The sequence below is a fragment of the Dasypus novemcinctus genome, chromosome 21 (assembly GCF_030445035.2).
Source record: "Dasypus novemcinctus isolate mDasNov1 chromosome 21, mDasNov1.1.hap2, whole genome shotgun sequence".
Taxonomy (NCBI): Eukaryota; Metazoa; Chordata; class Mammalia; order Cingulata; family Dasypodidae; genus Dasypus; species Dasypus novemcinctus.
In genome coordinates, this window is record NC_080693.1 from 70983292 (window position 1) to 70997480 (window position 14189).

The 14189-nt window shown below is 54.0% G+C and overlaps 1 protein-coding gene across 4 annotated transcripts in view; it reads right to left on the bottom strand.

Annotated features, from left to right (window-relative positions):
• CACNG5 (calcium voltage-gated channel auxiliary subunit gamma 5) overlaps positions 1-1617 on the bottom strand; it is a 43837-nt gene extending 42220 nt beyond the window's left edge. The window contains exon 1 of one of the 4 annotated variants that reach the window (XM_058284581.2): positions 1464-1617. The gene's annotated coding sequence lies outside the window, so the exon portion shown is untranslated. The remainder of the gene's footprint in view (positions 1-1463) is intronic. The other 3 variants (XM_058284584.2, XM_058284582.2, XM_058284583.2) reach the window with 3 other exon arrangements.
• Positions 1618-14189: the final 12572 nt, after the last annotated feature.

The window sequence follows — 14189 nt, forward strand, 5'->3', positions numbered from 1 at the left end:
GGCCCGCCATGGAGCCAGCGGGAGGCGGGGGCTCCCATAGCCCCGGTAGCCCCGCGGGTGGAGCCGCTTGCCAGGCTCTGTCCCTCCAGGCTTACGCGGACAGGGCAGTCCTGGCTCCACCTGGTCCCCTCAGGCCATCCGCTGTCGGCCACGTGGGGTGGGGGTACAGGTACAAATGGGGCTTTCGCACCCTTCCTAGGCCCTTTAGGGGTCCTGCTCCCCCCACGGGGGTACTTGCAGCTGCCTCCAACTGCCCGAGCTAGCAGAAAAGCCAGGCGGGGCTGGGGCTGCTCAAACAGGCGGGAGACACCACGGCGTCTGCAATGAGGTTCAATAGATCTGTCACCGAGATGCCAGCAGTCCTGAAACTGGGACATACGAGCCAGGCCAAAGCCTACCCCCCGCTCCAACACTCTGCTATTAATTCATCAGGCCCCTGGCTGTGTGGAGGTGAGGGTAGCAGGGAGGGGAGGTGGCATTTTGTATTCCTTGGGACAGACTTGGAGCAGGAGCCACTGCTGGTGACAGCCAGGGTGTGACATCTCTTAAACCCAGAGGGGCTCCCACGTGGGGACCCTGTCCTGTGCGAGTGGGCAGCCCTTCCCTTCTCACCACCAACTGGCAGGTGTTCCGGGTGGGGTGAGAGCACCTGGTACTGGTCCCCGCAGGGCTCTGGCGCTGTCAGGGCTGGATGTTTCAGCACATGAGCCTCTTCCCTCCCCAGCCAGGCTCCCGGGAATTATCTGCACGTCCTACTCGGGCCAGGCGATAATGTGACTTCACTTTGGAAATTTTGAGCAGCCAAATTAAAGATGAGGGCAGAGACAGGCTGGAGCAAGGAAAACGGGGTGGGGGTGGGGCGCTTTAGAGAGACTGGGACAATTGTTTCCGTGTGTGCCTGGGCACCATTCCCCACACCCCGCACTGCCTGCGGGGGTCCCCCTCGCCGCCATCGCCCGGTGCCCATCTCTGCACGGGAGGAGGGCTGGGGCAGGGGGACCCGCGAACGGGTCGGACCGGCCGGGAAGAGAAGCCCCCCCACGGGCTGGGACAAGCGGGGCGTCCGACCCGCGCGGACACCCCCCCTGGGCATTCGGCCCCCAGCAGGGGCTGCGGGCTTTCCCCCGACGTTTCCGGATCTGCCGGCGCCTTCCAGCCCGTCGTCTGCCCTCGGCTTTGAGCGGGCATCAAGAAGGGACCAGCGGCTCCCGGAAAGGGGGGTGGCATCGCCTCCCCGCGCCCCTGGAGCGCGTGCACACCCGCACTCACCCGCGCCCCCACCCCCCTGCCCCTTCCTCCACGCCGCGGGGCCAGGGTGCGCGCATCCCGGGGGCTCGGCAGCCCCTGTCCCCAGCGGCGCGGCCACGGAGGGGACTGCCCGGCGCGGGGGCCGGGGCCGGCGGGAGCCCTCCGCACGCTGCCCGCGGAGGCGGGAGCCGCTCGCCGCCCTGCCCCGCTCTTACCTCGCCCGAGCGCCGGGGCCCCGCGTCGGGGCCGACGTCCCTGGCCCGCAGGGCGCGCGGGGCCGCAAGGAGCGCGCGCTGCCGCCCCGGGCTCCCGTCCCGTCTGTCCGGTCGCGTCCGGCCGCGCCGCTCCGCGCGGGTGACCGTGGCCGCCGCCGCCGCCGCCGCCGCAGCTCGCGCGGGGACCCGGAGAGGGCGGGGCCGGGGGCGGGGCGGGGCCGGGGCGGGGTCTCTCCTCCGCGAGCTGCGCGCGGAATCCGCGACCCGGAGGGACGCTGAGACCCCACGCCCGGTGCTGCCGGGCGAGGGAAGCGCCTCGCGTGGTTTGCCTGCGGAGACCTGGGCCCCGGGGTGGGAGAGGGAGAAACCTCCGGAGGTCGCGCGGGGCCTGGCTGAGAGCCCCCACCCCCCCGCCTTGCGTGGAGTTGCCTTCCAAACTCCAGCTTTGTAACGACATCAGCTGGTATTTACTGAGCACTTACTGCGTGCCAGACAGCTTTCAGAAGGCTCTGCATTGTCGTTTAACCCTCACAACAACCCCATTTCACAGACAAGGACATTGAGGCACAGAGCCTGAGGACACAGCTGGCAAATGGCAGAGCCAGGGTTGCAGCCCAGGTTTGTCTGGCTGCAGGACTTGTACTTTGAAAGCTTGCTATGATTTTTTCCTGCGGTGTTACACAAATTGTTTACCCTTCTAAGCTGAAAAATGGATATAAATGTAAAATAAATGTCGCAACCCACATCCGTTATTTCTCCAGATGCATCCCCAGCCCCCAGCTTATCTGTCTCCCCTCTTCTCTGGATCCAGCACCCAGTAGGTGCTCGATTAATATTTGTCAACCAATGACTAATTTGAAGGCTGCAGCTGAAGCCAGGGGGCCTGTCCGCGGGTGGACGCGAGTTAGCCCTTTCTGGCCTGAGTATTCGCCTGTCTCCGTTTCTCTGTAATGGCAGCCTCCGAGGCTCATTCGTCCCACCTGTTTGTGCAGCTGGCTCACATACTGGCAGCCTCTGCTCTAAGTGGGCGGGGCCCTCCAAGGAGGAACCTGCAGGACATGAGCTCAGCAAGCCAGGTCATGGGCCATTAGGTGGCCTGTAAAACCCTACCAACCAGGAAGTGGTCAGGCAGAGGGAGTAGGTATGTGGGGGGTGGAGGGGGGCAAAAGGAAGCTGCCAAATAATGAGACATCAGCCACAAACTTATTCGTTGAAAACTGCAAGGCAGTAGCCCTGGCAGCAGTCCCCGTGTCGCTAAGAGCTCCTGACCTGGGGCAGCAGAGGAGGACATTTTCCCATGTGGAGTTGGGTCAGCTGAAGCCTTTTGGAAAGGATACACCGGGTTTCTATGGATAGCATTTTAGGCCTGTAAGATTCCCAGCCTTTTCTCTTCCTCCTACTCTAGGAATGCGCCCCCCCCCCAGGATTCCCTGATGGAAAGACCTCTTACCCACATCTCTTAACTGGAAGGGGTGCCACATCTCTCAAACTCTCAGCTCCCGTCACCCCCAAACTCTTCCAATTATGTTAGTTCCTTCTGCTTGGCTCGCCCTCTTTTCCACTTGCCATACTCCTATTCATCCTTCAAGACCTTACTCAGATGGCTCCCTGTGACCAATAGCTAATTCCTCCCTCCTTCCTCTTGGTCTGGGAACCTCTTGTTCAGCTTTTACCTGTATGGCAACAGTGAATCTACTGTCCATCTCTTTGCTGTGCTGAGTTCCTAAAAGGCAGAAGGCCTGGCACATAGTAGGTATACAGTTAATATTTGTCGAATGAATATAAGCAGAATGGATTTCCAAAGATTATATCTGTCAAAGGGAAACCACAAAACAAAACCATGGGTAGAGCTGGATCAGTGACATGACAAAGATGAAAAATGGGCATGGTAGCCAGGAAAGATGCCTTCCCCAAGGTCTGCAATGAATGTACCCAGCAAAGGTCATGGAGGCTGGCCTGGGACGCGAGTCCTGCAGGGTCACCTCTGCTGGGCAGCAGTCATGACCTCAGCCAACTGAAGGGGGTGGGACCAGGTGAGCAGGCCACCTGAGGCTGGGTATGAGGAGTGGCTGGAGGAGTGGATGACATCCCACGGACACTGGCTGAGGGACCCTAAAATGCCCACTTGCTGCTCGATGGCTCCCCTCTTTGATCTGTACATCGCTGATCTCTGGGTCATCTTGCAGTGCCCATCTCGAGGCAGATGGTTGAGAGGAAGGGGGTTGGAATTAGATGGACCAGTCTTCGACCTGGCTCTACTCCCAACTAGCTGTGTGACCTGGGAAACTTACTTAACCTCTCTGCACTCCTGTTTCTATCTCTGTAACAGGTGATAACAAGAGCCAGCTTCATGTGTGTGCCAGCTGTGCAGTCACACAGAGCACTGTGCCTGGAAGGGTCCTGTGCTTCGTTTAATACTCCGTTGTTGCCACCTTGAAATTCTTGTTTTGAACAGGAGGCCCATGTCTTTGTTTTGCACGGGACCCAACAAATTACGTAGCCAGTGCTGGTGATACCATGTACCTCGGCTGGGTTCTTGTGACACTTCGGTGAGATCATGTTGGCGCAAGCATCTGACACATGGTAGACTCCCAACAGAAGTTAGTTTCCCTTTTTCGGATGTGGTCTTGGAGGATGAAAAGGAATTCACTAGGTAGACAAAGGGACGGAAAGGGAGTCTCAAGCAGAGGGGCCAGCATGAGGAAAGGCATGAGAAGATAAAGTTACATTTGGGGCCAGGCCAATGGTCTGGGGTAGGTGGGGGTGGGGAGCGGAGGGGGATGGAACTGAAGTGGCAAGTGGGAGATGGTGTGTGAAAGACCTGCTGGTTGTTTTGAGGAGTTTGGGGGCCTGTGAGCAGAGAACCCTGGGATGGGAAGGTGGGTGGACAGCGAACCCCCAAACCCCTACCCCGCGGTGTGGCCACGGGCTCATTCAGATAACGAGACAGGCAGTGGATGGCGTGGGCAGGCGTCCTGCTTGGAGGCTGCAGTGTGATGTGTTTGTAATGTTCGCTGTAGACGACATAATGGGAAAATGCTGTAGGTGTAAAAGCCAGCAGCTGTGCTTGGGGACTTGGGGACTTGGGGACTCCGGGCCTGATGAATAATGGAGCAGCCCTTCCTCCTCGGGCTTCTTTTTCTTTCCTTTCAATAATTCATGCAGTCCCCGGTGGTTGATGAGTTTCATAAAACTTCAGCTCTGACTCCTGGGCCAATTTGAGCAAATCCAATGGTTTCCTGCATTACATCTTAATTAGAAACACGAATGCCCATGTGCACGTCCAGCTTTGCAAAATGCACCTTGTGTTCATGTCAAGGAAAATGCCCCATTAGGTCTGGGAGGAGGAAGGGTCTTCTGGCCAGGCAGCCTCTTCCTGGCCCTTTGGGGGTGGAGGGGGGGGCTGGCTGCCCTGGGAAGGAGGGGTGGTTGGTGATGTGCCTTCTCTCATGCACAGTAGGAAAGTGTATATTTCGATGCCCTGTATCCCCTGATGGGAGAAGTTTCCTTTCTTGCCCTTAAGTCAGGCTTTACCAGAGGAGATGCCTTTGCCAATGAAACATGGGCAGACGTAATGTGTCATTTCCAGGTGGAAGGTTTAGGAGCCACTGAGGGCTCTGCCACCCTCTCTTTTACTCCCCTTGTGAGTTTGGAGGTATGAGTCAAGATGCATCTGCCATTCTGAATCCCCAGGGGATTACAAGGAGTAGACCGTCCTTGCTGATCTCTGATGGACACTGCATGAGCAAGAAAAAAGTTTACTTAGGCTCCTGAGATTTGCAGGGTTGTTTGTTACACAGCAGACCTAGTCTAACCTCTCTCTTTCCATCTTCCTTCCATCTTCTTTTACACACTGACTGGTTCATTTAGAAGCCAGTGGGCTCCACCTTCCGTGTAGTGGGGAGATGGGTGGGGGAATCCTGAGCTCCAGATCAGAGTGATGTGGCCACCAATACAAACGTGGAAGGATCAGTAACAGACAGATGAAGGAGCTGCCGGCAGCACCAGTGGTGCCGGAAGAAGGATACTGGCCCTTCTCAGCAGATCCAGTTCAAGTTTGAATGGCCATGATCCTCAAGCCCGAAGGGTGTGTGTGTGTGTTTGATAGGGTGTTGGGGGAGAGAGAGGAGAGCCCAGAAAGATGGGGAGGGGGGGGCAGGCAGAACTGGGCAAGGCCAGAGCAAGGCTGGAGCTCGGGGCAGAGCTGGCCCCTCAGCAGGGCTGGCTGATCATGATACTATTATGACCTCCTACAAATAACACGAGTGACGTGCCTCACCCTCTGCTAGATGCTCCCATGAGTCAGTGCAAGTGGTTCTCACAACAGACCTGTGGCCCAGGACAATGCCACCTGCCATCTCCAGATGAGAAATCTGAAGGTCAGAGAAGTAATTTGCCGTAGAAATGGCCAAATTAGAGTGCGTGGAGGAGAATGGCACGCTCAGGCCCCAGCACATGGGCGTCCTCCGCACCACAGGCGGGCACGCGGCAGCAGGGGGCTTTGGGAGGCTGCCAGGGCCCAGGCATGTGGGGCCTGGGCTCAGCGGTGGAGCAGGGGCTGTTCTGGGCAAACGGGGAGGGGTAGGCTAGACAGTCACTGGGGAGCTCAGGGCTTGGGGACCCTGGCTTCAAGAACCAGGAGACCAACTCCCCCGTCTTCCTCCTGGGGGAAGCTGGGTCACCAAATGGTGCTTCCCGTCCGAGTTGGTAGGCCAGGGACCCAGGAGGCGGGCTGAGCTCTCGGACGTGCTAAACCTCTGGGTGAGATCGACGGCTTGCTCAGCCTTTCCTTGCCCGTGGATTCAGGCAGGCGTGTTTCTCCCCTTTCCTCCTGATTTGTCTCTACCCCCCACTCACTCAGCCCTCCTGACATCCCTTCTTTTTCGGTCCCCCTCTCGGGGGCAGTCTGAGCTGAGTTTTCCACGCGCCCCTCTCAGCGAACGCCCCTCTCCTCTCCGCAGCTGCTAAGTGCCTTGTCAGGGCTCCCAATGTGATGTGTTAAGAACGGATTTCTTTTCTTCAGTTAGAATGTGCTCTCTTGTGCTTGAGAGGCAGCAGGGTGTAAAACCCGGGAGCACTGGCCCAGCCCTGCCCGTCCCTGCCGGGTGACCGAGCAGCACTTGAATTCCCACTGGCTCTTCTCCAGGCTGCCCTCCTGCCCCTGAAGGCCAGCTGTTCAGCCCCTGCTCTCATAATTTGTCCCCATGGTAACTAGATTATTGCTTATAAAACAGTTGTGAGGGCGGGAGAGCCCATCAACAGAATGAAGACTCCTCTTCATTTGGACTGCTGAGAAAGTTACAGGGTGTGAAAGGAAATGACACTGAAATGAAGGCCCCACACGGGGCAGGATACGGGAGGGGCGTGGAGGAGAGACCTTGGCAGGGAAACTCTGAAGGCGGCCCAGGAAGGCGGCTTTCCAGCAGGTCAGCACCTGGACAGCTCCCTGCGGGGCTCAGGGACCGAGGATTTTTGCCGAAGGTGATTCCCATTAAGCACACTTGATGCGGTTACATAAGTGACCATCCACCCTTGTTCTCAGGAAATACGCATGGAATGTGAAGTGTTCAAGAAACACCATCTATTCAATTTGTTCTCAAATGTTTAGAAAATAGGGAGGGAGAGAGATAATAGATAAATGATAGAAATAGGTAGGTAGGTAGAATGATATCACAAATGTGGCAAAATGTTAAAAGTTGGCACATCGGGTATCTGGACAGGGATATATTGGAGCTCTCTGTACTGGTTTTCTATTATTTTTGTAACTGTCCTGTACATTTGAAATTATTTCAAAATAGGAGTTAAAAAAAGAAAAGGTGATTGCGGTCTCATAAGCCCCAGGCGTTTGCCTAGGTCTCTCCTGATTCCTGTAAAAACTTCTCTGCCTGGTGACTGGCGTCCTTGGGCCTCTGGGGCCAGCAAGCTCGTCTGATAAATGAAGCCAATGTCGGCATGGACTGGCCTGGGCCAAGGTGTGCAAAAGGCCAGGGGCTTATGCAGTTTCTCAGAGAGCGCCCCGAGGGCCTGTTCACTCAGACAAGAGTGGCGGTGGTGGCGGTCAGTGCACCCACGGGTCGGTGCACGGGTGGCCAGGCCTCTACCTCCCACAGGGCAGACATCAGTGGCCCGGGGGGGGGGGCTCCCCAAAACAAGCTGAGATCCCTGCAGGTGGGGATGGGGGGCAATGGGGGTGAGAGTGAGAATAAAGGAAGCCAGGAGATGAGAGTGTTTTCACATATTTCAGAACAAAGAAAAAAGGACTAGGCTCCAACTACCTCCTCAATTATCTGGCTCCGGAGATGACAGAAAATAACATCGAAACCGCCATTTCCTAGCTTTGAAGTTAATGTGAGAGAAGCTTTGAGAGACAGGAGTGAGGGTGATTTTCTAGGAGGCAGCAGGGAAGCGGGGTGTGCTCCTGAGGAGCCAACCAGCAGGGAGAGGGGCCAAGCATGTCCCCTCCTGTCACCTCTTCCAGCCCGAGCTGTGCCCAAGAGCCCCACTGGCTCCCTTCTTTGCTGGGGACACGGGTTAGGGCTGGCCCTCCTGGTCCAACCCACACCCCTGGTATGAAATCCCTCTTCTAGGAATCCAGTGATCCGTGCTCATCAAAGTCTTCTTTATACTGGAGGTGACAAGGAAACACCCTAAAGAGCTGCGATTAGGGAACCGATTAGGATGGAATTATATGCAGCCATTAAAAACCTAGTTTTTACAACGATTTAAAGATAGAGAAAAATGCTCACAGTATGACGTTAAATAAAATCAGGGTATACTTTGTGAAAAAATAAAATTATAATACATACATACATTGTGAGAGGTAAAAAGGACTCAAAGGAAATATACTAAAGTCCTAGCAGTTGCTAACCCTGTGGAGAAATTGTGGGTGACAAGGATATTCTTCCTTATACTTTTCTGTATTTCCTGTGTTTCTTTTTTTTTTTTTTTAAAGATTTATTTATTTAATCCCCCCCCTTGTGGCTTGTTCCTTTTCTTTTGCTGTCTCTTCTCTGTGTCCATTCGCTGGGCGTTTTTTCTGTATCTGCTCGTCTCCCTTTTGTTGTGTCTTACTGTGCCAGCTCTCCACGGCGCGCAGGCCGTCAACTCTCTGTGGCACACGGGCCAGCTTTTCCTTCACAAGGAGGCCCCGGACGCGAACCCAGGGCCTCCCATGTGGTAGACGGGAGCCCAACTGAATGAGCCACAGCCGCTTCCCCCGAGTTTCTTTTTAATGTGACTATATCTTAACTTTTAATCATAAAAGATAATATTTTAAATATTTAAATGTAACAGATTGAAGCAGGGGACTGGAAGCTAGAATTTTCAAATTGTAACGTGAACATCTCTCAACCATCTCCTAAAATGCACCAAGAAGAAGTCTAGCATCTGCACCGCAGAAACATTGAAGCTGACTGAATCAGTCAGGATTGTTTGGGTGGCAAGTGACAGAAAACTAGCAAAGGGAGTTCACTGACTCCGGTAACTAGCATCTGGACAGAGAGAGTATGGTGGGAACAGGTCCTCAGAGCCAAACTTGGGAATAGTAACTGCAAAAAGGGAACAGATATTGCTGACCAAATCAACAGATGCCCACCACAGAGAGATGGAGGAAGGTGAGGTGTGGCTGTAGCCCAGTGGTTGAGCACCTCCTTCCCATGTGTGAGGTCCTGGTTCAATGTCCAGTACCTCCTAAAAAAAAAAAGAAAAAGAAAATGCTATGGTGCTGATTTTGCAGGGCAAGGAGTCCAAGGAAATAGTTAGCCATGGTGAAGCGGAAGTGGGAATGAGGGGAGGGCTTGTGCCCAGCTGGTCCCTGCTATCTGAGCTATGTTGCTTTTCCAAGCAGCCCCGCTGCCCTCTCAGAGCAAGCAGAGGATGCATCTGGCCACAGATCTAGAAAAATTGGGGTTCCCTCTGGGCATGACATGTAAGCATCTGAGAAAGTGGACCTGCCTCAGGTTATTTGGAAACCCCCAGCTTCTGTAAACCTTGATTAAGCAGGACAAACCTCCAGGCAGTCACTTGCAAATACTGTGGATTCTGCTCCTGCAAGGGGATAGACAACACTGCCCATTTCCCTCAATCACTGCCGCCCACCGGCAAATGCCTAAACTACCCTGGCAGAGCTTCTGTCCTTCTGTAGGAGACAGGGCAGCTCAGGCTCTGCTTTCCTTCCTTTTCCAACCATGGTACACATAGAGGAGGATAATTATGGGGGGCCCACTGGGTCAAAGGACAGGGCACCCTGAGGCTGGAGGCTCTGGCTTCTTAGCACGCCGGAAGCCGCATCTCTGCACACCTGTTATGGCTCTGAGGCTGGGTAAACCTCACAGCTGCCAGCCAGCTTGGGCTCTGGAGTGAGAAGAGCCTGAGGCTGGATCTCATTGTTCTCTGCCACCAACTAGGTGACGTGGGTCAACTACTTGATCCCTCTTAGTTTATGTTTCATCATTTGAAAAACGGGCATAATAGTTACCACCTGGAAGAGTCACTGTGAGAATAAAGGACACAATAGACACAAAATGTATAATGTAGGCTTTGACAAAAAAGTAGCAAATGATATTTGTTTTTATCTAGGTTTTATGGGTGCTAAATTAGAAATCCCTTTGCAAATGGGGTAGTGTTTCTAAACTGTCTGCCATCATCCAGTGTGGCAATTCCATACTATTTATTAATTCCAAAAAGAGACACTGATTATGTTTGTAAAGTGGTTTGTTCCTCTGGGCGTGATACCCCTTTGATTGTATTAGATTCAGCTGATATGCTTTTGATTAAATTGCGTTAAGATTAGGGCTTTGATTTGACCACATCATTAGCATGTGCGGGGTTGAGTCCCCGCCCCCTTGGTGGGCTGTATAAATGGACACTCACTCAGGGAGAACAGAGAAGACAATACATGGAAACAGAGAGATCTCCATAGACACGGCAGGGGAGAGAACTTGATCATGGGGCCCTGGAGAGAGCTGAGCAATTCTCCTGGTAGTTTGCAGCTGAAGAGACTAGAGTCCTGAGCAGATAAGAAGGTCCTGAATGAAATCACCCCTCCAGCCTACAGGTGAGATGGGAAGAAGCTGGGCCCAAGGAGCCTTAAGAGAAAGAGGAAGGCTGAACCCTCGCAGAGATCAGGAACCATCTTGCTTTAACACGTGACAACAGTTTGTTAAGGAAGTAACCTTGAGTTGGACTCCTTAGGGCCTTGTGACTGTAAGCTCTTACCCCAAATAAACACCCTTTATAAAAGCCAACAGATTTCGGGTACTTTGCATCAGCAGCCCTTCGGCTGACTAATACACCCACTAAGGTGTGAGTGCCTGCAGGCGCTGTCCTGAGAGCAGGTGTTAGCAGCAGGCGAGCACGGGAGAGGCAGGGAGGGGATACGAGAGGAACACAGTTTCTGGGCACCAGCGATGCGCCTGGCCCTGAGCAAGTGGCCTGGATGAGCCAGGCTCTCCTCTAAGGTGCAATGGGGGTGGGGGGTGGGAAGTGTGTCCCCTCGTACCCTGCCTGGGCTGTCTTCTGGGAGTCAGGAGGCATCGCCCAGCCCAGCCTTGGTGGCCATAGTTGGAGAGGACCTGATTCAGGTCAGAACTGCCGGGTGTCTTCCCTCAACCCTGCAAGCCCTGGCCTTTGGTGGCGCCAAGCAGTTCTCCCACAGATGGGTCAGGGCCACGTCGGAGGACTGGGAGACGGGAGGTCTAACTCAACCGTGTAAACGCATGGGGTGAGGAGGGCAGACCCTCAGACCTCCTGTGGGCAGCCCCAGTTCCCTCCCGTGTAGGACACAGGCTAGTGCCTTGGGTTTATCAGGGTTACTCCAGCTCACCACCCTGACCTTTGGGCCCGGCTCCCTCTTGGCTGAGGGGGCTGCCCGAGCAGTGTAGAACGTTTAGCAGCCTCCTTGGCCCCTGCCTGCTAGAGGCCAGTAACACTCCCCCCACTCCAGCTCTGACAAATAAAAACGTTTCCATTGTCAAATGTTCCTTGGGGGCAAAATCACCCCTGGTTGAAAGCTACTGGGCTCCATGTCAACTGAGGCTTTTTTCTGCCTGGATTTCTGCTGGCTTTGGAGTGCAGTTGGGGGCAGGCTGTGGGAAAGGCAGCAGGGGCTCTGAATCCTGATCAGTTTCCTCACTAGTGAAATAAAAAGCCCATTTCTTTTTTAATTACCTAAGAGCAAACACATCTCCCTGCAGCAACTCTTTTTTTTTTAATGTATTTTTTTATTTTTAAGAGATACTTAGATTACATAAAATGTTACACTGAAAAATATAAGAGATTCCCATATGCCCCACTCCCCACGCCTCCCACCCTTCCCCACCTCAATAACTTCTTTCATTACTGTGGTACTGTGGTACTGTGCGATTGATGAACACATTCTGGAACATTGCCACCAATTGTGAATTATAGTTTACATTGTAGTTTACACTCTCTCCCACTCAATTCTGTAGGTTCTGGCCATATATATAATGACCCGTATCTGCCATTGTAATGTCACTCAGGACAATCCTGAGTACTGAAATTACCCCGTATTACACCTCTTTGTCCTCTCCCTGACTTCAGCACCTCCAGTGGCCACTGTCTCCACATCAATGATATCATTTCCTCCATTGCTAGAATCACAGTAAGTCTATAGTAGAATACCATTAAGTCCACTCTAGTACGTATTTAATTCCCCAATCCTGAGGATTCTGGGATGGTGATGCCCACTTGACTTCCAGCTGAGGGAGGGATTCAGTCCCACACAGCTAATGGATGGGAGTCTCCTGCTTGCAGTCTCTCAGTTCTTGGTGTGGTACTTGTCCATCCTCACGTCCTTGTGAGTTGTCCTGGGTGAGTCCAATGCACTGGAGAGTAGGTGTTGCAGCTCTGCTGAGGCTCAGGGCCCAGCCCTGCAGCAACTCTTAATTTTCTTCCAAAGGCAAGATGGTCTGATTTCTGATGAGGCAGATGTCTTCTTCCTACACTCATGTTTTGACCCAACTCCTATGAAATAGCAGCTTTGTCACCTTTGTGCTAATGCAGGGGTCATCTCCCTCCCGGCCTGGCTTTCATTATAAGGGCCTCCATGAGCTGATAGCGGTTATCCCCAGAGAGATGTTTCCAGATCTCCAAAATGCCCATGCCCCAGACAGAATGGATGACGAGGCCCTCAGGTCATTCTAAGGCAAGTAGACATTCTCTTCTTTATTATTTAAATGAGCAGGTGCAAGATCAGAGGGACTAAAGACCCTCACCCCGGGTCACCCACTAAGTTTATGATGGAATTGGGATTCATTCAACAATTATAAAACACCTGCTGCTTCCTGGCAGGCCCTGCGGGATGGGGATACTTTAGCTCAGGGGAAATACATTTCCAGCCCGTGGGCTGCATCCCAGATCAACTCTCCAGAGGCAGGGAAGTTCTCCACGCAGCACCAGCTCCAGCACCTGCAGGGCGAAGCAGGCTTGCATGAAACCGCACTGGCAAGGAAGGTGCCCGTTTCTCACTTCTCTCTGTTTGCCACTGGCCCCTCTCTGCCCATCCCACTGGCAGCTCCCAGCACGCTCTGGCTTCGGGGTGGCCCTTCCTTTAAAACCCGCCGTGTCCTCTGCATCTTTGGGCTCTGAAGTTAGAAAACTTGTTAACTGTCCAGATGGACTTTAACCCAAAGGGGCATCCTGAGCCTGAAGTCCTTCCTCGAAATAGGGATGGGGGTGGGACCTGGGGGTTCTCAACCAGGACGACTCTGCCCCTCCGGGGACAGTTGGAGCAGCCTGGAGACATTTTTGGTTGTCACACTTCGGGGCAAGGTGTTGCCGGCGTCTAGTGGGTAGAGGCCAGGGATGCTGCAAAAACACCTGCCATGCACAGGACAGGTCCCTGCTGCAAAGACGGATCGGTCCAAAATGGTGATAGGATGGAGGCTGGAAACCCTGGAGTATCAGATCGGAGGGGTAGAGCGGGGAGGGGTGGGGGGGCAGGTGGGAGGCTCTTACTGGAAGCGAGGCATAGCCCAGTTTGCTTGTGTCCGTTGCCCCCGCAGAAGAAACAGGTCATTGTTTTCCTTTCCTATGTGCCCTGGTTTGGACAATTACACACTGTGGTTAGGCAGAAACAACAGCCACTCTCTAGGGAGGCAAAAGCCCCTGGACAAGAGGGCAGGGCCCTGTTCCTGTCCAGTCATGGCAAGGCCTGGAGAAATGTGAGTGTCCAGCACATGGGGCTCTGTCGCAGAGAGCAGAGCTCACTTAGGGCCCTGGGAACCAAACGGCACACGCAACTCACCCAGCGATTCTGCTGCTGCTTGTCAGCCTGGTAAGGCTTCCCAGGGTCTCTTCTCTGGCCTTTCCTCTTTTCCCCACCGTTGGTTTATCAGTTTTTGTGCTCTGTTTTGCGGCAGGTTGTTCTTGCTGCAGCAGTGAGTTTCAGGCCGATCATCCCTGGGTAAGGATCTCTGAAAAACCTCTTTCCAGAAGCATCCTCATCTCATGCTAAGAAAGCTTAGGGCCCCTTGAGGTCAAGCCTTTCTCCCCGGCACCTGCTCCCAGCCCAGGCAGTTCCCACAGTCCTCGTGGAGCCTGAGGACGGTTCAGGTAATGACGAGCGGGGCACACGGGCTTTCCTGAGTCGTTAACCGGTGGAATGGAATTCCCACGTCTGGTTCACACGGATGAACAACCAACCCCTGAAGGCCCTGGAGGGCCCAGGGAGTACATGGCACCCCAAATCTGCACAAAATTGGGGTT